Source organism: Siphateles boraxobius, unplaced genomic scaffold, assembly GCF_051911475.1.
Source record: "Siphateles boraxobius isolate OS27281-9 unplaced genomic scaffold, OSU_SipBor_1 30, whole genome shotgun sequence".
NCBI lineage: Eukaryota > Metazoa > Chordata > Actinopteri > Cypriniformes > Leuciscidae > Siphateles > Siphateles boraxobius.
The window spans coordinates 4600733-4624880 of record NW_027508920.1 but is presented as its reverse complement, the minus strand read 5'-3'; the positions used below and the strand labels follow the sequence as shown (position 1 = coordinate 4624880).

At 46.1% G+C, this 24148-nt stretch overlaps 1 long non-coding RNA gene across 1 annotated transcript; it reads left to right on the top strand.

Moving 5' to 3' along the window:
• Positions 1–8347: 8347 nt before the first annotated feature.
• LOC143757200 (uncharacterized) lies at positions 8348–14637 on the top strand. Its single transcript, XR_013210440.1, has 3 exons — positions 8348–8443; positions 13171–13295; positions 13784–14637. It is a non-coding gene; the product is annotated as an uncharacterized LOC143757200 (long non-coding RNA).
• Positions 14638–24148: the final 9511 nt, after the last annotated feature.

The window sequence follows — 24148 nt, the reverse complement described above, 5'->3', positions numbered from 1 at the left end:
TATATATATATATATATATTTCACTCTCTCTCTCTCACTCAATCTCTCTCTCTCTCACTCCCGTTGTTATTCGTTTGTCTCGTTAGTTTTACTGTTTATTGTACATACATGTATCCCGGGTTTAAATGTAGAATTCTGTATCCGTAGTTTGGCAAAGAATACCAATATCTGGTGCTTCCATTCGGTCTAGCTCTGTCACCCCGCACGTTCACGAAGTGGGTAGATGCAGCTCTGGCCCCGCTCAGGCTGCAGGGCATACGCATTCTGAACTACATCGACGACTGGCTGATTCTGGCGGAATCAGAACGGTCAGCGGTTCGGCTTCGAGATATCGTTCTCGCTCATATGAAGAAATTGGGGTTGAGACTCAATGCCAAGAAGAGTGTGCTTTCTCCACTACAGAGAACCACTTTCCTTGGTGTGGTATGGGATTCAGTCACGATGCGGGCCACACTATCGCCCGATCGTGTAGCTGCTATCATCACAGCCACAAAAGAGTTGAAGCTAGGCCAGTCACGCACTGCAAAACAGTTCGAGAGACTGTTAGGCCTCATGGCAGCGGCGTCCAATGTGATCCCCTTTGGCCTGCTGTACATGAGACCTTTGCAGTGGTGGCTCAGGACCAGAGGGTTCTCCCCGAGGGGAAACCTACTTCGTATGATCAAGATCACGCGGCGGTGCATCCGCGCCTTGATTATATGGAGGAAACATTGGTTCCTGTCCCAGGGTCTGGTGTTGGGAGCTCTTTGCCATCGAGTTGCTATCTCGACAGACACTTCTCTCACCGGCTGGGGAGCGGTAATGGAAGGCCGCTCAGCTCAGGGTCTGTGGGGGAACCATCATCTCTCTTGGCACATAAATTGCCTGGAGATGATGGCCGTCTTCAATGCGTTGAGACATTTCATCCCAGACCTGAGGGGCCATCATGTGCTCGTCCGTACAGACAACACTTCGGTGGTCTCTTATTTAAATCGACAGGGGGGTCTGGCCGAGGCTACATCTGTACACATTTCCCCCTGTTGCTCTGCTCCCAGGAGTTCTGGAGAGAGTCCGCCAGGACGGAGTAAGTCTATTATTAGTAGCTCCACGCTGGCCGAGTCGTTTTTGGTTTGTGGGCCTAATTCATCTCCTAGACGGCCCTCCTTTCAAGATTCCTGTCAGGAGAGACCTTCTGTCTCAGGCAGGGGGCACAATATTTCACCCCCGACCGGAGATTTGGAACCTATGGATTTGGCCTCTGAGGGGGCCCAACTTTTAGAGAGAGGTCTCTCAACTGAGGTCGTTGAGACTATTCTTAGCTCCAGAGCTCCAGCCACGAGGAAATTATATATACTTAAGTGGAAAGTTTTCACGTCTTGGTATCACCAACAGCAGCGAGATCCAGTTAACTGTTCAGTCAACACAGTACTTGAGTTTTTTCCAGTCTCGTTTCACGTCAGGTTTATGTCATTCTACCTTAAAGGTTTACGTGGCGGCCATTGCGGCTTTCCACGCCCCTGTGGGTATTACATCTTTGGGTCGAGACCCCCTGATTATTCGTTTCCTTCGTGGCACCTTGAGGTTGAGGCCTGCAGTTCGAACTAGGGTGCCGGCATGGGATCTGGCCATAGTTTTGGAAGGCCTGTCTGGGGCTCCCTTCGAGCCCCTAGATTTAGTTTCAGAAAAATTTCTGACTTTCAAGACTATCTTTCTGTTAGCCATTTCATCCCTAAAAAGAGTCGGAGACCTTCAGGCTCTTTCTGTGTCTCCCACCTGTTTGGAATTTGCACCGGGTATGGTTAAGGCGTTCTTATACCCTAAGCAGGGTTAAGTCCCTAAGGTGCCAACCAATATTTCCAGGCCTATTGTACTGCAGGCATTCTGTCCTCCTCCGTTTACATCTTCGGACCTGGAAAAACTGAATCTCTTGTGTCCAGTGCGAGCATTGGACACTTATGTCCACAGGGCTGCCCCGTGGAGGAGATCTGATCAGTTGTTTGTCTGTTTTGGTTCACCTAAGAAAGGTCTTCCTGCTTCTAAACAGACAATCAGTAAGTGGATAGTCGAGGCTATTTCTCTTGCATATGAGTCCTCTGGCCAGCCATGTCCTTTGGTGGTCAGAGCTCACTCTACCCGAAGTATGGCGGCCTCTAAAGCCCTCTTATCAGGAGTTTCCCTTCAGGAGGTTTGTGATGCGGCGGGTTGGTCCTCGCCGCTAACATTTGTGAGGTTTTATAGCCCGGCCCTGGAAGCTGCCCCAGGATCCCAGGTGCTTTTTACTTAATTTGCCGACAGTTTTATCATCTGGCATTTTGTAATTATGGCGTATTGGGTATTATCGTTTCCAAAGCGTCATCGACGCATCGCGAGTTCCCTCGAAAGGGAACGTCTCAGGTTACGACTGTAACCCTAGTTCCCTGAGAAGGGAACGAGACGATGCGTCTCCCTGCCATTCTTCCTGCATCCCTGCGATCGACTTTGCTTCGGCTCTATAAGCTAACGCGAGCATTGCACCGGATGTGCTTTTATATCTTCCTGGTCATGACGTCACCCGCCCGTGACGCTTCATTCATTCCATTGGACAAGTTGACAGTAGTGCTTCAGACTCAGTCACGCAAAGGCGTTCCCAAAGCGTCATCGACGCATCGTCTCATTCCCTTCTCAGGGAACTATGGTTACAGTCGTAACCTGAAACGTTTTTTCTCCTAATGCAGACAAAGTATGATAATAAATTTCTGCTTATTATAGTAGTCTTATTGATTCATTATGCACTTTTGTTTCGCATGATCCATATGAATATTAATTCAAAATATGGCTGGGTAAAAATAACTATCTCATTTTTATCGCTTTTTATGAAAGAATATCAATTCTTAAATTCGAAGAATCCATCTTTTAGTCAGTCAATTTTAGCTGATGAACGAACAGAACATTGTAGTCAGCAGAAGAAACATTGTAGTAAGCAGAAGAAATCAAAACATTGTAGTAAGCAGAAGAAATCAAAACATGGTGAGATAAATTACTAGCTGAGCAGTTAGCCCTGACTGAAAAGTGTAAAAATCACAAATACACCATTGCAGATCTTAAGACTAAACTAAATGCTAAAAAGTCCATGTCTCCCAAAACGCTCAACAGCGATGGGACTAAAAATGTGCACTTCTTAAATGAGCCAGCCTGCTCTAACAATCCTGTATCTTTTCAGACAGGTGAAGCATGTGATAAAGTTTTGAACAGAGTGCCTGTTTCAGCCTTTAAGGTGATACGGCACCCAAATGGCACAGAGTCAACCATTCGGCGTCCTCTAACGGTAACTGAATGTAGCTTGTTTAAAACAGAGATCGGACCATTCCCCTTGAAAGGGCCATTCGAACCATGGTGGAGACGCATTGTTAGTCTAAAACATGCATTTCAGCTTGAATCAAAAGATATTTGGCAAATTGTTATCAGCTCAATTCCAGACGTTCTGAGCTATAAGATACCACAGGCTTTGATGACAGGGAACATTGTGCAGTCAATGTATCAAGATGAGCCTGAGGGTGAAATCTTTAATTGACTAAAACAATGTCTTCGCGATCTACGTGGTTGTAGTCCTGTTGGATGGGAATTGATTTTCAATCGGAAACAGAGTACTGAAGAATCGTTCGAGATGTATGCAGAAAATTTTTTTGAACTGTTTGAGAAGTATTCTGGAATTGAAGGTGTTAACCACAACAATGTAACTCTCCTTGATTTACTACTTACAAATGCAGGACCGCGTGTACAGCAATCGCTCATGTATGGTGCTTCTCCAGCAAAAAATACATTCGAAGGTAATGTTAGCTGGGCAACAAGAATTGAGTCACGAAAACAGATGCATGGTGAGGTAGCTGTGTTAGAATGTCATGAAAATCCTCCATTTGCAGGAGAATTCAGAAAGCCACACGGTAAAAAACTGAGCAGACTCTGTAATTCCTGTCACAAAACAGGCCATACAGAGGAAAAGTGCTGGGCATTGGGCAGAGGCAGACCTCCACCCTATTTCAAAAAACGCAGACAACCACACTCTGATGACACAAACCAGCGCTCTGCAAGCAACCAAAGCTCAAATGCATCCCTCACTGAGCTAACAACTTTGGTCACTCAAGGCCTTCAGCTATTAGCGTCATTTGCTAGTCGGGTAGCAGCCCAATAGCAAATGGCTTAATAGTTTAACATCTAAATTCATTGAATCTGTCACACTTTTTCCCTTAAATGTATTGACACGAGAACGAGCAGAGACTCTTCAGAGACCAGAAACAATATAATTTCATTTATATTCTTAAATTATAATATACATTATATTGTAATCGCCAAACAGGGCATTCATTTGAGAAGTATGACATTAACATTCATCCTTACAGTTCGATTTCGTTAACCTGCTACCCAGTGCCAAAAGGGCGGAGGTGTGTTTTAATTTTTTGCCTTTAAAGAACACTCCCGGAAGTGTGGCACAGGTAAGCAAATTTACAAGGAGGGTGTGAACTAAACATCAGACAGACCACAGCCTTTTGCAGGTAACTAGAGACCTGCACTAACCAAACGTGTGAACGACACCATGAACTAATTCATGCCCACAGATCTGTCTGTAATGAAAGCAACTTGTAAAACCCGAAAACTGGGATCTCTAATGCTGTGACACAGCAGACTGTGAAGGCTCGACTGCAAGAGCAGCTTTAAGGTGTCACACACTGCACCGAAGCAACAGCAATAATTCAGACCTGGTCAATGAAACTCGGTTTCATGTGACAACTGGAATTAAAATTGCAATGGACATGATAATGGAGCAAGCAAAATAATTCCACATGTCTGAATTTGAAACTGTTTGAAAACATCAGAATTAACCTTGGTTCTCTCTGCATTTGTTTCTGTCAGGTTTACTTCTGCAATTCCTCGGAGGACGGATGCCAGGACGGGCCGGACCTCACGATTGTTAGAACATAACCTTCGGGAGATGGGTGAAAAGACAATTCAAGAGGCCATTTACATCTCAAAATAGCACATCACTACATTAGCATGGCCTCCCAGTATAGAACTGGAACTAAAATTGCAACACAATTGTTATAGAGTAGATTCCACCCATCTCCTAGACATGAACACTGAACACACACCTCCATCACTAGACCCTCACATCATCATCACCTGGAATAGATCAAGTCTATCCAGACTGAACACTACACATCATGAGAAGATAAAGATGACATAGAATCCAAAAGTGTCACTTCACTAAAGATCTATTGTGCATTTTCACACTAACAGAACCGGATAGCTTCACACACATAGGATGGGAGAGCTGATCCCATGACATAGCATACGCTATTCACAACATTCTGCCAACTTTCCCAACGGGAAAACACTGGAATATACATATTAATGGCTACAGTCACAAATCAATGCAATGCATCAAAAAGCAGAGGCAGACCTCCTATTAAATTTCAAAATGTTTAAACTTTCTGATTGTTATTAGGGTGGTTGGAAAGTCAGAGGGCCCCTGATTTCTCAACAAACCACTAATAACAGAAACATCATAAGTAGATCGCTTTGTGTGAGCGCTTCAATCAATTACAGAATTTACAATTCAACCCTGTCATTGACTGTGACTTAGCCAACAACACACACACACACACACACACACACACACACACACACACACACACACACACACACACACACACACACACACACACACTCTCTCTCTCTCTCTCTCTATTTCTCTCACACAAACTCTCACTCTCACACACAGACACACACACACACACCCTCACACAAACACACACTCTCACACCTGTTGCAAGGAATTAACAATCTCCATTCTTGAATACATTTAAGCATGTTCCAAGTCACTTCTTAGATTTGCATAAGTGGCTGGCATTGGAAGATTCCTGAACAAACACTGATACTTATATACATATGCATTTATTGAATATTATTGTTGTTATTACATGACTTCTTGATCCATAGAATCTATTTGATTGCTTTGATTACAATGAACTCTTGCTGCATTTCCTTTATATAATTCAGACCAAAATATATATATATTTAAGAATTGGATATTTAATATGAGACATCCTTACCATTCAGGACCTTGAGAAACATATGAGACAGATGTACCATTCACACTTGCTGACAAGAACATGGTATTTTACATTTAACATGACATGATTTTGTTTTGTTGCATTATGCGTTTCTATGCATTTCTTCACGAGTTCAAGTTCATATGTTTTCAATCGTGAAGCGGACATTTAAGATGCTTTTCAGATGTCTCACACAAGGCAGTGTGAAGCCAAGAAGAGCCCCTTCACCCACTGAGGTCTGTCCAGACAACCGCACAGCTGGAGGTGACAGGATTGGTCAAGAAGGGACAGATTATCGCCCTGGGGAAGGTGCCAGGGAAACAGAAGTTTCTCCGTGAAGGAATGACACATCAACTGAACAAGTCAAACGGTCCAGATTGACTCTATGAACTTTGCTCACATCACTGGATCACCGGAAGAAAGCCTGAATGCCTTCTTCCAGGTGACGGACTCAAGCTACATACACCTGGTGAGGCCAGGTGTTCTGCAGGTGAACAAAGCCCTCTGAGCTTCTACAGATGCTAACATTGCAAAGACAATTTTTGAGTTACACCAAGGATTATGACAAACGTCTCACTATGACCCCTTAAGTGTCTGAATGTGACCCACGGGGTCAAGGAGGGATCTGTAAGACTGGAAAAACTGTAAGCACTTTAAGAGAGGGCCAGTCTCTGAGAAAACAAAGGAAATTAACATTTGAACTCCCACTCATGCACTATTGAGACGAAGGTCTCACCTCCCTCATCCTAATCTACATTTCTCTCCCCCATTCTTCATCCTGGTGTAACCGGTCTGTAAGCTGACCGCTGTTACGGTTCTCTCTCTCTCTGCGTTGTGTATAAGGACCAGGACACAATTGCTGCAGTTCACCAAAATAGGGATGTTTATTCACAATCACACTCAGCATGGACTTCTCACCATCTGTAGTAGATCAACATGAATAAAGTTGACAAATCGTATGTGAGCATCTCTCATGACAACTTTCACCTCTCCCCAGCGTGTACAATGTGAACTGGTATGTGTAATAAGGCAAAATACACATAACTTTAAAACATAATATTAATACAATACAAGAATGCAAAATGCAATAAAAGTGGAATACCTGTAGTAGATCAACATGAATAAAGTTGACAAATCGTATGTGAGCATCTCTCATGACAACTTTCACCTGTATGATACAACACTAGTTAATACATATACGGCCCACACGATATATCCTCAAATTATAATCCACTCATGCATGTAACATCCAACAAAACACTCTATACAGTCTTCGTACTGTTTACAGGAAGATATTAAACCAATTTATACACTTTACAAACTTAATTCGCACATAAAATGAAGACCTCAGGAAAACGCTTACCTCTCCCCAGCGTGTACAATGTGAACTGGAGAGAGGCGCGCTCACACTTCAAAATGGCACCAGGACAGCAGCAGAAAAATATGACAATATAAAAGTCTCTAAAGAGTAAGACGCAAAATCAACATATATCACTCAAAAAACGGAAATAAATCAGTAATAAAATAAGGATTTTAGTGAAAAGAACAACAATACATTAAACTCAAGATTGTACTTATTATAACTCGTTACATTCACCCCTTCCAAATTTCACTAAAATCCGTACGGGATCCAAATCAAATAACAACTGGTACAGGTCTGCAATGATACATTCATCTGTTCAACTTGTGAGTTACCCACTAATAGGTCAAGAAAAACCTCAGGGTGATCAAACCTAAAATCATCTTGGAACAATACGGTGCCTTGTACACCATAATATGACCTGACCCTTGTGTTTCACATTTGGAATCAAAATGTTTTTTTCCACATCATACAAAACAAGACACAGCAGAATACTCTTTAAAACGGAGAAAGAAATGACCCAGTTCTCTTTTTCAGACTACTTCCCACATCTTGGAGGTAAAAGGGTTTCTGAACCATTGACTCAATTAATCTGTTCACTTTCTTAACAACTCTACCTGCACGTGTCCTAACACCCTGAACGTCAGTAACAGGAACTTGGGTATCAGTGTCAGTTTGAGTGTCAATCAGAACTTGTGCTCGTGTATGTGTATCTGTGTCACAGTCAATGTTAACAACAAGAGATGATGGACTGGATTCAGCTCCACTCTGAGGAAGATCCCTGCTACTACTCTCTTCAATGTGCAACTGAAATGGTCTGTTCCCACAGCTTCCTCAACATCAGAGTCTTGAACTACAGGCTCTTCAGAATCTCTGTTCACCCATCTCCTGGTTCTCTCCTCCAGATCTGTTGGTTCGAAGTCATCCACACAGAACTCACTTCTGACACTACGCGACTCACACTCTGAATCTTCCGTAGAGAGCAGAATGCTTTCCTCCTCATCAGGCGAGTCAACAGGTAGGAAACTAATGTCTAACACCAGGTTCCTGTGCACTATCTTCACATTCCCTTTCTCATCCTCTAGCTTGTAAATGTGTTTCTGCAGGTTCCGATCCACTACAGTGTACACTACAGGGTCCCACTTATCTGCTAGTTTCCTCTTTCCTCTTTCTCCTTTATTCGCCACCAGCACACGGTCCCCAATATTCAGACACGTCCCTCTGACTTTCTTGTTGTAACCTTTTGCTTGTTTCCTCTGCTCTTTTTCAGAATCTCGCTGCGCAATCTCAGCTGCCTCATGGAGGTATTATGACATCAACGATTTCAGGTAAGTACCATGATCAACAACCACAGGGTCATGTAGCACCTGTCTGAAAATAATATCCACCGGCAGTCTTGGTACACGACCAAACATAAGCTGAAATGGAGCGTACCCAGTTGTCTCATGGACCGTAGCGTTGTAAGCAAAAGTCAGCGTTTGTATTTGCTCTGGCCATTTGTGCTTCTCTTTTAGAGGCAGAGTTCGGAGCATACTCCCTAAAGTCCGATTAAACCTCTCTACTCCTCCGTTTCCCATGGGGTGGTACGCGGTGGTGTGAGACTTTGCGACTCCTGATAGTTTCAACAACTCTGTTAGAAGAGCACTCTCGAAGTTGGCTCCCTGGTCGGTGTGGATGCGACTCGGGAATCCGTACACACAGAATACACGATCCCACAGCTTCCTTGCCACTTGTTTTGCACACTGATTCGCACAAGGGAAGGCATGAGCCAACTCCGTGAAATGGTCTGTCACAACGAGTACATCTACAGATCGTTTCTTCCCATCCTCTGCAGACCAGAAGTCCAGGCATACCAGCTCCATGGGCATAGAGGTCTTAATACTTTCAAGAGGGGCCTGCGCAGATGGTTCGGGAGCCTTGGCTAGGATGCATCTTTGACAGCACTTGATGTATTCACACACATCGTTTCCCATTCCCGGCCAGAAGAAACGTTGACGGGCTAGATGAATGGTTCTTGCTTGCCCCTGATGACCCAAAAGATCATGTACACCCTTCAAAGACTGCCCCTTGAGGCTAGAAGGTAAGACCAGCTGATACCGTTTCTGTTTACTGTGCGGATCTTGTGTGACTCTGTACAGTATTCCATCCTTGAGCTTTAATTTATCCCACTGCCTGAAAAGAGTTAGAGTTCTGGAACTCATGTTGGCCTTCTCCCGCCTCGATGGTTGACGCTTCAAATTCACAAAGAACGTCACTCTTGAAATGACTGAATCAACCTCTTGCATTTCACGAATTTCATCCGCAGTGATCGTAGGAAGGGTGTCAATACCAGCGGGTATTAAATCTTGGTAGGCCTGAATTAGCTGCACAGCTCTTGCTTGAGAAGTCTCTTCCCACTGATCATGTAAACTTAAACAGGCTTTGATAGTGACACTGTCAGAAGGTAAGACAAGACAGGACTGGAGACAGATCTGTACGTTCTGAGCTCCATGACGAAAAGCATCTCAAATCTCCATCTCCATCATCTGCTTCGGCCTCCACAAGTAAATCATGATATCGCTCCTTCATTAGCCTGCTGCTCACAGTCTTGACAAAAGGGTCTCTACTCAGAGCGTCAGCCACCACGTTTTTCTTCCCTGCTATATGCTTCAGTTCAAAGGTGTAAGCTGCCAGTTTGGACACCCAACGTTGCTCACATGCAGCGAGTTTTGCCTTGGACATGACATACGTGAGCGGATTGTTGTCTGTCCATACCGTGAATGTTTGACCTTTCAACCAATGGCTAAACTTCTCGCACACGCTCCATTTGAGTGCCAGAAACTCGAGCTTATGAACCGGATAGTTCCTCTGTGATTTGCTCAGAGTCTTGCTTGCAAACGCGATTGGACGAGCTCGCTCTTCGCCCGCAGGCACTTGGGATAATACAGCTCCCAGTCCATCCAGTGAGGCATCAATCGCCAGGATCAGAGGCTGGTTAAAGTCAGGGTGCGCTAAAACCACAGTTTGAAGCAGACTCTCCTTGAGACAACATAATGCGCTATCACATTCTGAAGTCCAATCCGTGGGCTTGAGCTTCCTGTAAGTTCCCGCTTTAACATCTCCCTTAATTCCTCTTTTCCTCCTCTGTCCAGCCGTAAGGCTAAAAAGCGGCTTTGCCAAAGTAGAACATCCAGGAATGAAATGTTGGTAATATAAGATCATACCAAGAACTGATTTGATCCTCTTCACTGATGGAGTACATTTGTCATCTTCCATAAGATCTGCCTTAGACAGCTTCCAGATAACCTCAACTTTGGCAGGATCTACTGAAACTCCATCCCTGTCTATGATGTGACCCAGGAATTTTACAGAGGTTCTCAATAGGTGACATTTCTTAGGGCTCAGCTTAAGATTGTACTGCCTCAGACGACTGAACACGACCTCCAGTCTTTCCAACGCTTCCTGCTCATTCGGAGCGAACACCAACAGGTCATCAAGATAACACAACAAGCTGCTAAAATTCAAATCTCCGAAAATGCTTACCATCATCCGCATAAAGGAGGCTGGGCTGTTACATAGCCCTTGCGGCATCCTATTATACTCGTGCAGCCCTACAGGAGTCGTGAACGCAGTGTATTTCTTGTCCTCTTCAGCCATGGGGATGTTATAAAACCCTGACGTCAGATCCATGGTGCTGAAGAGTGTGTTTCCGCCCAGAGCAGCTAAGCAGTCAGACTGGTGTGGAAGTGGGTGTGCATCCTTTATCGTTCTTGCATTTAACCATCTGAAATCTGTGCATAGCCTCAGACTGCCATCCTTCTTCCACACTAGGACTAACGGGGAAGCATACTCACTTACAGACTTCCTAATTATCCCTTGTTCTTCCATCTGGGACAAAACCTGCCGCAACTTTTGGTAATGTGCAGGCGGCACTCTACGATAAGGGAGTCTGAATGGACGCTCATCCATTAGCCGAATGCGGTGAACAAAATCCTTTACTTCTCCACAGTCCAACGCATGCTTAGAAAACACGTCGTTGTATCTCTACAGTAACTGCACTAACTTCTCCTTTGTCACATCGCTGACAGAACCAGACTGAATGTCAAGATCAATGAGACCAACAGTTTCCAATCTCTGTTTGAAATCAGCTGACAATTTAGGGGAATGCTGCTTCTCCTCCGCAACCACTTCAGCTCGACTCAGCCCTTGGAAAAGTTCAAAATCTTCCATGGCAACACATGGGAACACATCTGCTAATTTGCGATTCCTCTTAAGGGTGACTGGCTTATCAGAGAAGTTAGTGACTTTTACGGGAACCCAACGATCACCCCATAATGGCGTGACAACCCGCCCGACCATAATTTCTCGTGACACAGACCTTGAATTCGTAGGTTCCACTACAACTGTGCTCCCGGGTGACATCGGGACATTTTTTGGCAGCTTTCCCCAGACAAGATGTTCCTGCCTTGCTAAAAGAGTGACACACTGCTGTAGCTTGATTGTTCCCACCTTATCTGGCAGCTCTGAACCCTTCCACCGACACGTGTTGGCCATTACATCCAGGAACTGCTCACATCCTGCCATCGGCTCCAAGCTCGGATTAGAAACAAGTCTCCAAAAATCACAGCTACCTTTCATCCGATGCGCAAGGAATTTTATGACATTTGTACCAATGATCACATCATCCCGCTGGCCGGGTACAACAAGAATAGGCACTAGGCAGCTCTCTCCATAAACTTTCAACTGGACCTCATACATGCATTTTGGTCTTGTAACCTTGCCACCACATCCTACTAAGATGACTTCCTCCTGAAGTGGTGTGGGTGAAGGCAGTACATTCTCACTTAACATCTTTTTTTCCACTTTGTCACTAAAAGTGCAGGCCATGGAGCCTGTATCAAGCATTCCCTTTATCGAAAACACATTATTCACACTGACTGGCGCATAGAACAAATCGTCAAATGCCTCAACTGCCTGGACATTTTGTGCAATCACCTTGGTCCCAGTGGGAGCCTGTGCACGTGCATTCTCATAAAACTGGTGAAGATCAACACTCTCTAGGGTTCTTCACTTATGCTCACGCATTCCCCTTCCGAACGTGAGCCATCTAGTTTAAACCTGATGGACCCCGGAATGGTGCTGGGCAGGGTCTGGACCTGTCACTCGTACAGTCCCTTTTACTGTGTCCAGGCTGAAAGCATGCAAAACACAGATGTTCTCGTCGACAATGTGTTACGGTAGAGTGATCATGAGATTGGCATACTCTACAGAGCTTGCTTTGGGGCTGGTGCGATGACATTTGGACATTTTGAGACAGCGCACGGTCAAGGAGATTAATCAGAGTTCTCATACAATTGTTGTCATCCTGTACAGTGTGTGCATTACTGTCTCTGCGGAACTCACCTGGCTCTATTGGAGAGCCATCATCTACTTCATCCTCATTGAACGTCTGAACGTGAGCGGTGACATGCCTTGTAGCAGTGTGACGCTTCGGCTTGGCTGACATCTGCTCTTTTAACTCTGTTTGGTACCGGTCAAGCTGTTCTTGGATTTCCTGTGCGGTCCATTTTACTGGAGCTTTGAAACGGAAAACTGTAGCAAGAGTGGAATCAGGGCAATACTTTACGAACATCATTGCAGCTTCTTGACATGACATGGATCTTCCATTCGTCGCCATCTTTAGCTGACGACATCTTTAGCTTTACCCATCAATCTGCTTAAAATCTCTTGATGCTGCTCTGCTAACGGTATTCCTCTCTTTCTCAGATATGTGTCCATCAGCTCCTCCCACTCACGCACACCAAGCTTGTCTGATGCATCACCACGGTAGATTGGGGGCTCTTTTGCTTCACTTTGCATGACCAACCTCACTCCAGTCAAGTTAAGTGAAGGTATGTCTGAGAATGTCTTGCTGGTACCTAACCCTTGTGTTTGTGCACCCTATTCTCTCCTCCACCATAACTAGCCTCTTTTTGAGATGCTAACATGGTCTGCCCCACTTGTTGAGCAATGCGTGCTATCAAACCTTGCCAATTTGGATCTGTTATGTCTGGAACAGCTAAGGGCACGGTATCATGATCAGTTACACGTGTTGAGTATAATACATGAGGTGTTCTGTTCACTTTACTCTCTCTCACAATTGGAGTAACTGGAGTTTCACTAAAAAACTTTCCCCTACCAAGACCTAATCCAGTCATTGTCTCATAAGCATCAAATTCGTCTTCTTTTAAACTAAATGCCATGTTTTCACTTGAAGATAAATTTTCAAACAGAATAAACAATTGAAAAATAACAGAAAATATGAGAAAAATAATCACTTAAATGAGAAAATGCATAAATCAGTATTATGAATCCCAAATGTCCATTTGTATTTTCACAGTTCTTTTATCAACAAAAATGAACCTCAATGCAGCGTCCCTCGGCGACCCAACTGACGTTGATCCTGAAGCAAATCTTCTGATCCGGGTCACGGCACCAATGTAACGGTCTGTAAGCTGACCGCTGTTACGGTTCTCTCTCTCTCTGCGTTGTGTATAAGGACCAGGACACAATTGCTGCAGTTCACCAAAATAGGGATGTTTATTCACAATCACGCTCAGCATGGACTTCTCACCATCTGTAGTAGATCAACATGAATAAAGTTGACAAATCGTATGTGAGCATCTCTCATGACAACTTTCACCTTTCCCCAGCGTGTACAATGTGAACTGGTATGTGTAATAAGGCAAAATACACATAACATTAAAACATAACATTAATACAATACAAGAATGCAAAATGCAATAAAAGTGGAATACCTGTAGTAGATCAACATGAATAAAGTTGACAAATCGTATGTGAGCATCTCTCATGACAACTTTCACCTGTATGATACAACACTAGTTAATACATATACGGCCCACACGATATATCCTCAAATTATAATCCACTCATGCATGTAACATCCAACAAAACACTCTATACAGTCTTCGTACTGTTTACAGGAAGATATTAAACCAATTTATACACTTTGCAAACTTAATTCGCACATAAAATGAAGACCTCAGGAAAACGCTTACCTCTCCCCAGCGTGTACAATGTGAACTGGAGAGAGGCGCGCTCACACTTCAAAATGGCACCAGGACAGCAGCAGAAAAATATGTCAAAATAAAAGTCTCTAAAGAGTAAGTCGCAAAATCAACATATATCACTCAAAAAACGGAAATAAATCAGTAATAAAATAAGGATTTTAGTGAAAAGAACAACAATACATTAAACTCAAGATTGTACTTATTATAACTCGTTACACTGGCAGAGATCTCCCAAACTCACACAAGAATCTAAATGGTTTAATGTGAATGATTATCATCAAGGTTTATACATGTTTGGTATTATTTGAAATGTCTCGGTGCGACTGGTACAAATGTCTCATTCCCAAAGAAGTAAAACAAAAGGTAATAAGGTTTTTAAGAGTTTAGGAATAACTGGCACACAAAGGAATGTGGTCTCTAGGCACTCCCAAAGGTGTAAATTCATGTATGCTAATTTCCTCTATTCTTAGCAGATGGTCAACTTCTACCCCCAGTAATGGTGGGGAAATACAGTAAATTTCCACTAAACTCAAGTTTTTCATATCAAATAAGGTCTGGCTATATAAGGAAAATGCAACGAGAGCTCAGGGCTGTTTTCATTATTCAGAATTAGCCCGTGTGGTTGAGGGTCTCGTGACTCTCAGCTCCCGTAGCCATACAGTGTCGGGTAAAGGATTTTCCTCTTTGTTCTAGAACATTTGATTATGGAATTGTAATAATACATTTACCTGACATAATAAATTGTTATATTTGATTATTCTAACAGACTTTGACTTTATTTTCATTGGAGTTAAAAGGAATAGTCAAACATTAACGTATATTTAATGATGCACAGATATCATTGAAAAACCTTTTCATTTTATGGAGTCAGGTGAAACGAGTTAATACATAAGATAAAATGTATTGCATTTAACCAAAAATACTTTGCCACGAGAAAAGACAGTAACACGCAAAGACCTTCACCGCTAATTCGAATACCGCCATTGGATCGAGTTAGACGGCCTTACAAGACCCTTTATTCAACAGGAAGAACAGCTCGTTCCAAGCGCCATTCGTCCTTTCAGTTTCGGTTTTTAATCCGATCAAGAGTTTACATGTTCTCACAATCGGATTAGAAAAGGAATAAACCACCCCTTTCGATCGAAATTATATGTAATAGAGCTGACACTTTGAGTTTTTAATGGGTTATGTTATAGCCCTAATTGTTTTGAATGTTTTTATGAAATATATGTAGTGACTGCATGATCATATCACCGTATTATTTACCGCCATGTGAGCCAGAAATTAAAGCTTGACGAGCAGCAAGAGTCTTGCAAGCCGCACAATGAGTAACACTGGGATAGTTATCGTTTCCCGTGCTTCCCCTCAGAAAGATTGGGGACCGGGATGGCATTCTCAACCGAAGCCTTTAAAGCAGAAGATGGATCTGAGGATCGATGTTCCTGCGAAAAAGGCTTTGGCCAAAAAAAAAGTCCTGACCTCACTGATGTCAGAACTCTGAGGGCAGCCCTGACCGTGGAGCGGTGTACACCCCAGTATACGGTGCCTGCCCCACCTCGGTGCCCTCAGGGGGCTGTTCTGCCGACCCCGCCACCCTTGGTGCCCCGGGGCACAGTAGTCTCCAGCAAGCACACAGCTCAGTGTCACCACGACGCTGCGTCAGACTCTCACCCTCTGAGGGGGGTTCAATACAGTCGGTTCGGTTGTTTCCTGCGAGTATGCTTCAGGTCACTGAAGTGGCTGTTCCAATTACACCAGAGGCCAGTCTCGAGAGGCAGAATGGAAGAATCTGCCAAATATATCTCAGTGGGTTCTGCAGATCATAGAGAAAAGCTACAGAATCCAGTTTGGTTCTCGTCTGCCACGTTACAACGGGGTGTTGCTCACGTTAGTGCATCCTGAGCAGGCTCTGGTAACAGCCGTTACTTCATTGTTTCCGAAAAAGGATGGGGGGTTGCGTCCTAATCTAGATCTTCGTCAGTTGAATCGTGCAGTTAAGAAACTCAAGTTCCCTTTCGTAGTCACTAGACGAATGGGGGTTTCGCTTAGAACACCTATCGACTTCGAGTATTACAAAACGAGCCAATGGCGATGAAATGCCATGGGTCTGCGGAATTTGCATAGCGTATCTCCGCCCCACCACGTGGGTATAAAAGGAGGACGCCGGCAACATGCAGATATGTTTTCGCTTCGGAGCCAAGAGTACTTCTTCACTCCACAACCATCTCTGACTTCGCTCTACGAGACGAGCTTCTCTCTCCGGTGTTGGTGTGTCGGCGATCTGCAGCGAGCTCACAGTGCCTGCTGATCTGTGCAGTGATCTGCCAGTGTGTGTGTGTCTCCCTGTGCGCTTCAACATCGCGGAGTTTTTTTCTCCTCTCATAAAAGAGCTCGCACGCGGCACGTCTTTTTAAAGATGGCTCGCCCGTGCATTTCTGGTTGCAGCGGACTGGTATCGGACTCTGATGGGCACGAGCGCTGTCTAGTGTGTTTGGGCTTTGATCACGCTTGAACAGCGCTCGTGGATGACTCATGTTCTCTCTGGGAACGTGACCATCGCGTCATATATAGGTCGAGACTCTGTGAACTCGCAAGAGTGAGAGTCCCCTAATCCACCACCCGATCTTCGGCTGGTGGCCAGGGTGACCTGAGGGTGTTGGTCTGGAACAAGGCGCCGACTCTTGTGTCCACGCCCCAGCCCCCCCTCTTTAATGACGGTGCCCGCTAGCGAACTGATGATTCCACGAGTCTACCCTCGGGTGGCTCGTGTGTTTTCATTTGAAGCTACAGAGGAATGATGCTGTGTCTGTAGCAGCATCACTAGGTGGGCTTGATTCTTCTGGAAATGACGACTCATCACAGCTGCCACAAAATAGATCGATTGTATATATGAATGATCACCATAATGGGTTATGGTTCGTCATTAATATATCAATAGTCTTATTACAGATCGATTATATGAGATAACCTTAAATGGAATTAATTTAGTTATCGAACAATCTGTTTGTCCAGCAAACGGCCGTAAGATTAACTCATCAACTTCCCAACAAAAGTTATCACTTCTTATAAACTCCAAGAAATATTAATTTTCTGGCCGTGAACATTAATTTTCCTGTGTTTATAAAATTAAACTACTCAGCGTAGTAAATAATAAAGCTTTTTGTAGCTAAAGGATCGAACATTTCATTGACTTTGTAAAAATTTGCATTTTAGACAGAAAGCAATCAAGAATATGGTTTTAATAAAATGAAACTACGGATACAGAATTCTACATTTAAACCCGGGATACATCTATGTACAGTAAACAGTAAAACTAACGAGACAAACGAATAACAACGGGAGTGAGAGAGAGAGAGATTGAGTGAGAGAGAGAGAGAGAGAGAGAGAGAGAGAGAGAGAGAGAGAGAGAGAGAGAGAGAGAGAGAGCGAGGGAGAGAGAGAGAGTAAGAGGATGAGAAAGTGAAACTAACGGTCAGGATGAGAGAGATCACCGGGGTGAACGCAGCATGGCAAAAATCACAGACAACGTAACCCTTAGGGAGACAACAAGAAATCACATCAATCAAATCAAATCAATACCCTATACTTGCGTATGGTTCTCTATGTGTTGCTGAGGAATGCAGAGTCGTGTGCGTGTTTGTCCTTCGGCGCTATAGGCTTGTTCTCTCGTGTCTTCCGGGGCGAGCCGACTCGCGGGAAGTTTTAAAGGTTCACCGAACGTGAAGTTACCAAGGAAATAATTCAGAGTTCATCTCCCTCGTGGAAGGAGAGGAGAATATGAAAATAAAACTTAGTAAAGAAACGAAAAGAAAGATCGGGAGTGACGCGGAGGTGCGCGTCCGAGACGGTGGCCGAAGCCTGTCCGAAGCTGGTGTTTCCAGAATTTTGACCGAAGAGAAGAGAGTGAGAAACGGGCGAGTTCCTCTTTTGAGGGAATCCCATCCCCGCCCCTTTTTGCGGGGAGGGCAAATCATCTTGGAGCATTTTGAACAGGAGAAGTTCTTCTTTGTTTCGTCAGGAGAACTTATTTGCATAGTTTATGATGGTATAAAATTTCATGGCCTAATGGCAGTCATGGCCCAATGGTAACAGAGTTGGACTGGTGACCCAAAGGTTGCTGGTTCGATTCCAGTACCGGCAGGAATATGACTGAGGTGTCCTTGAGCAAGGCACCTAACCCCCAATCGCTCCCCGGGCGCCACTCAAGGCTGCCCGCTGCTCCGGGTGTGTGTATCCACGTTTGCAGTGTGTGTGTGTGTGTGTGTTCACTACTCACTACTCTGCTCCTAATGTGTGTGCACTTACTTGGATGGGTTAAATGCAGAAGTCAAATTCCAAGTATGGGTTACCATACTTGGCCATCACGTGTCACTTTCACTTTCACTTTATAATTTCGTCATTTCTAACTAGACAGGCTGTACACATAGAATAATACATTTTACTGTAATTTTCCATGTATGACTAGTTCAGTCAAAGCACGACGATCATGAGGCTACCAAACATGAAATATGAAAGTAGAAGAAAACCAAAGTGACATTCATATGCAGAATTAAAAGCATTTTAAAGTTTGATTAACACACAATAAAATTGTCAGTAGTTCCCGTCTGGCATGTGAAGACATCGACGCACAAAAGGAATACATTTAAAAATATTTACAGGCACTGTTTCTCTGAAAAGTGCCATGGCTGCTGGTTGCGTGTTAATGCATGCGCGTGTGTGGGAGTGTCAGCGGTGACAAGTTCATCAGCGCTTTACGAGTGGGGGACTTTTGCTCATCCCCTGCGGGGGATTGTTCCGTGTGTGCGTATTCTGTGAATTAAAGCCTGTAGTTCTTTTCATCTACACTAATCTGTGGTGAAATCCTATAGTGCCACAGGACAGGCAGCTGCCTCACTGCATTCCATGACCGTTCTGCTGGTCTACCTGACCCAGATGCTCATGGACATGCAGGAGGCCGGGACTGACCCGAGGCTCTTCAGTGAGCTGCGCGCCGCCACTGACCTTGCTCCCCGAGCGACGAAAGTGGCCGTACGCTCTCGGAGTCAGGTGATGTTCACCAGTCGGGGGCTGACCGGTCTGATGTGCACGATGTCGGGCGGACCCGTCTGCTCGACACCCCCATCTCCCAGGTCGGCCTCTTCGGCGGTGCGGTTGAGTGCTTCTACCCAACAGTTCTCAACCGCCCGTGAGCAGATTGAGGTTATTCTGCCCGACGGCCCCGCCTTCCGCTCAGATCCCTCAGTCTGTCCACCGCCGAAGGCTCCCTCCCACGGTTCCAACCCCACCCGTTCACCCGGGCCTGGCTCTGGAAGACCGTAGGGGGGGATGCCTGAGCCCTCTCCAGCCCCGCCCCCCGCTAAACGCCGGTTAAGCGGCACTTTTGAGATGGGCTGCTCAGAGATGAGACTCAGTTCTTCCAGGAGCTGATAGCGGGGCCACTCCTTTCCCCGGTGGAGGGCTGGGGAAGAATCCTTATTCAGAAAGAACTGACTCTCTCGTCTCTGAGCATACAGAGTTCTCGGACGACACAGAGCGCCGCCCACAAGCCGTGCTCTCCTCGTCCCCCTCTGTCCCAGAGGCGGTTGACACGGCGTGCCTTCCACGGACCGCTTCGCCCCTGTCCCCCTCTGTCGCCAGACCCCTGACAGAGCAGGCCCCCGTGGAACGCTGGTCCTTCCCTGGCCTCCTCTGTCAGGGTGCGGTTATGACCTTGCCCCCACACTGGGCCGCTATGCCGTCCACGTCTGGGCCGGTCATTCCGCTCCGCTGCACCACCAGGGGGACGTCTGTAGTTCTTGACGCCGCTGGCACAGTTGGGAGCCTGCCTAGAGCTTCCCTATCTGTTCCGCTGGGTCGCGCAAACCATCGGCTCGGCTATGCGATTCAGTTCGCACGGTCTCCTCCCCGCTTCAGGGGAGTCCGCTCCACTTTGGTCGGTGGCTATGCCCCTATCATGAGAGCGGAGGTTGCTACCCTACTGGCGAAGGGTGCGATTGAGACTGTCCCACCAGCCGAAATGAGGTCCGGGTTTACAGCCCCTACTTCATTGTCCCGGAGAAGTCTGGTGGGTTACGGCCAATCCTGGATGTGTGCGGCCACAGGATTGGTTTGCAGCGATCGACCTGAAGGACGCCTACTTTTATGTTTCCGTTCTCCATCGACTATTCCTACGTTTTGCTGTCAGGGCGCGCGCATATCAGTACGCTGTTTCCCATTCGGGCTAGCCCTGTCTCCTCGCGCCTTCACAAAGGTTCTTGCGGCAGCCCTTGTTCCTCCATGGGAAAACGGGGTTCGCATCCTGAACTATCTCGGTGACTGGCTGTCTTAAGCTCACTCCTGGGACCAGGTTTGCGAATACAGGGCCCCAGTGCTCCGGCACCTAGCTCGTCTGGGCCTTCGGGTCAACTGGGAAAGGAGTAAACTTTGCCCCGTGCAGAGGAGCTCTTTTCTCAGTATGGACTTGGTCGCCTTCTCCACTCGGCCATTGCTGACTTGCCTGAGACTATCAAGCGCAAGAGTGCGGTTCCACTGAATTTTTATTTATTTTTTCAGAGGCTCCTGGGGCATATGGCATCTGCAGCCGCGGTACGCCGCTCAGATTTCTTAATATGAGACTGCTTCAGCTTGGCTTCCCGACCGAGTCCCGAGGTGGGCATGGCAACACGGCACCCTCCGAGTACCAGTTACTCCGACCTGCCGTCAGTACTCACCCCGTGGTTGAACCTCAGTTTTCTACGGGCCCGAGTGCCCCTGGAACGAGCTTCCCGGCATGCTGTTGTCTCAACAGATGCCTCCACGGGCTGGGGCGCCATGCGCAATGGACATGCTGTCACACTCTCATGTTGAGCAGGGATGCTCCTGAAAAGTTCATTGATATTGTTACAGTTAAACCTAGCTTCTGCAATCTATCAAGGTTAGGAGCATTAATTAGGGGTGTGCAGCACGGATAGACTCATAGAAGTTGCGCTATCATGATAGAATGCTACGAAGTCACTGAATGTTAATTAGCCTACCTTAACTTAGAATCTTGCAGTCATAAACAGTGGATCATCTGAGACATTTTTCGTTTCTACATTCTGTTTATGTAATGTATTTGTGAGTGTAGCCTACTTGCTAGACACATGTGCTGGAAAAACATGTTGGCAATGTTAAAAAAGCGAAAGTGAACACTGTTGGTTATTCCAATATAATGAATCATTACTTGATTGATAATATCCAAATAACAATATCTGGTAGGAGGGTTAAACTTGCTAGCCATAGGATAGACTACAAAATTAATTAACCATTTTGTATGCAGGAAAGACCGCATCAAACCACAACAGATTTACATTTATTCATTTAGCAGACACTTTTTATCCAAAGCGACTTACAATTGAGAACAATAGAAGCAGTAAACCTAGGATAACAATATGCAAGTTTTATGACCCTTCCCAGTTTAATCTAATGGACTTTTTTTAAGAATAGAATGGGGGGGAAGGGGGGGGGGGGGGATGTCCCCACCAAAGCTGAGACCAAACCTACGCCCATGACATTCCGGGAGATCGGAACTTGCAGCCGACGAGCTGTCACGGTTTTGGCCCATATCCGGCGAATGGCGACTCCATCCCCAGTCGGTCCAGCTGGTTTGGGACCAGTTCGGGGTCGCACAGAGAGACCTGTTTGCCTCCCACGACTCATCCCATTGCGCCCTGTATTACTCCCTGTCCGAGGCCACCCTCGGCACGGATGCACTGGCGCACAGCTGGCCGCGGGGCCTACGCAAATTTGCGTTTCCCCCAGTGAGCCTTCTCGCACGGACCTTGTGCAAGATCAAGGAGGACGAGGAGCAGGTCATTCTGGTTGCGCCGTACTGGCTCACCCGGACCTGGTTCTCCGAACTGATACTCCTCGCGACAGCAACCTCCTTGGCCAAATCCTCTGAGGAAGGATCTCCTTTCTCAGAGACGGGGCACCCTCTGGCACCCTCGACCCAATCTTTTTTTTTTTAATTTTTTATTTTACCTTTATTTTACCAGGTGAGCGCGTAGAGAACACGTTCTAAATTGAAACGGCGACCTGGCCAAGATAAAGCGAAGGTGCAAGATAACAAATAGTTACACATAAAATTATACAAATCACAAATTAAATACAAAAAAAATAAAAAATAAAAAAATAAACAACATTGCACACGCCTTGGAGGCTCCACGTGTGGCTCCTGGACGGGACGGGGCAGGTTTGAGTACCCTGCCACCAGCGGTGGCGGCTACCATCACATCCACTAGAGCATCGTCCACGAGACATGTCTATGCGTTGAAGTGGAACCTCTTCGTCAACTGGTGCTCTTCTCGCCGAGAAGACCCCAGGAGATGCCTGATCACTGTCGTGCTTTCCTTCCTGCAAGATGGGCTGGAGCGAAGGCTGTCTCCCTCCACCCTGAAGGTGTATGTGGCCGCTATCGCCGCATATCACGAAGCAGTTGAAGGTAAGTCTCTGGGGAAGCACGACCTGATCGTCAGGTTCCTGAGAGGAGCGAGGAGACTGAATCCTCCTCGCCCTCCTCTCTTTCCCTCTTGGGAACTCTCTGTGGTGTTAAATGCCTTACAGAGGCCTCCCTTTGAGCCTCTGCAATCAGTTGAGCTTAAGTTCCTGTCTATAAAGACAGCGCTCCTGGTTGCATTGGCCTGCATCAAGAGGGTAGGGGACCTGCACGCATTCTCCGTTGACGAAGCGTGCCTGGAATTCGGGCCCGGTCACTCTCACGTGATCCTGAGACCCCGGCCTAGATATGTGCCCAAGGTTCCCACCTCTCCCTTCCGGGACCAAGAGATGAACCTGCAAGCGCTGCCACTGGAGGAGGCAGACCCACCCTTGGCACTGCTCTGTCCAGTATGCGCTCTCCGTTCCTACGTAGACAGGACGCAGTGTTTCAGGACCTCAGACCAGCTCTTTGTCGGTTATGGTGGGAGACTGAAGGGAAAGGCTCTCTCAAAGCAGAGGTTGTCCCACTGGATAGTGGACGCCATTGCTTTGGCTTACCAACAGCAAGGCCGACCGTGCCCCCTTGGTGTGACAGCCCACTCCACCCGGAGTGTGGCTTCCTCTTGGGCTCTAGCGCATGGCGCCTCGCTGGCAGACATCTGTAGAGCTGCAGGCTGGGCGACACCCAACACATTCGCCAGATTTTATAATCCCCGAGTGGAGCCTGTGTCCTCTCGTGTACTCGCTTCAGTCAGCTAGTACTGGACCCGCTCAGTGTCTTCGCTTGCTCGCCTTCCACTCCATTGACTGGATACGTGCGATATATTTCCACAGGTGAGCAGGGCACTGGAAGACAGCTGTGAAGGTGGCGTGATTACACGCAGACCCCCATTCGTCGTCATCCGACGTAACTCGGAGTGACTACGAAAGGGAACGTCTCGGTTACGTATTCAACCCTCTTTCCCTTAGTAGGGAACGGAGACGTTACGTCTCCCTGCCACTTCCGCTGTACCGCTGGGTAGACGCCTGAGTTCAGTCTCGGCTCCTCAGCTAAGACATATCTGCATGTTGCCGGCGTCCTCCTTTTATACCCACGTGGTGGGGCGGAGATACGCTATGCAAATTCCGCAGACCCATGGCATTTCATCGCCATTGGCTCGTTTTGTAATACTCGAAGTCGATAGGTGTTCTAAGCGAAACCCCCATTCGTCGTCATC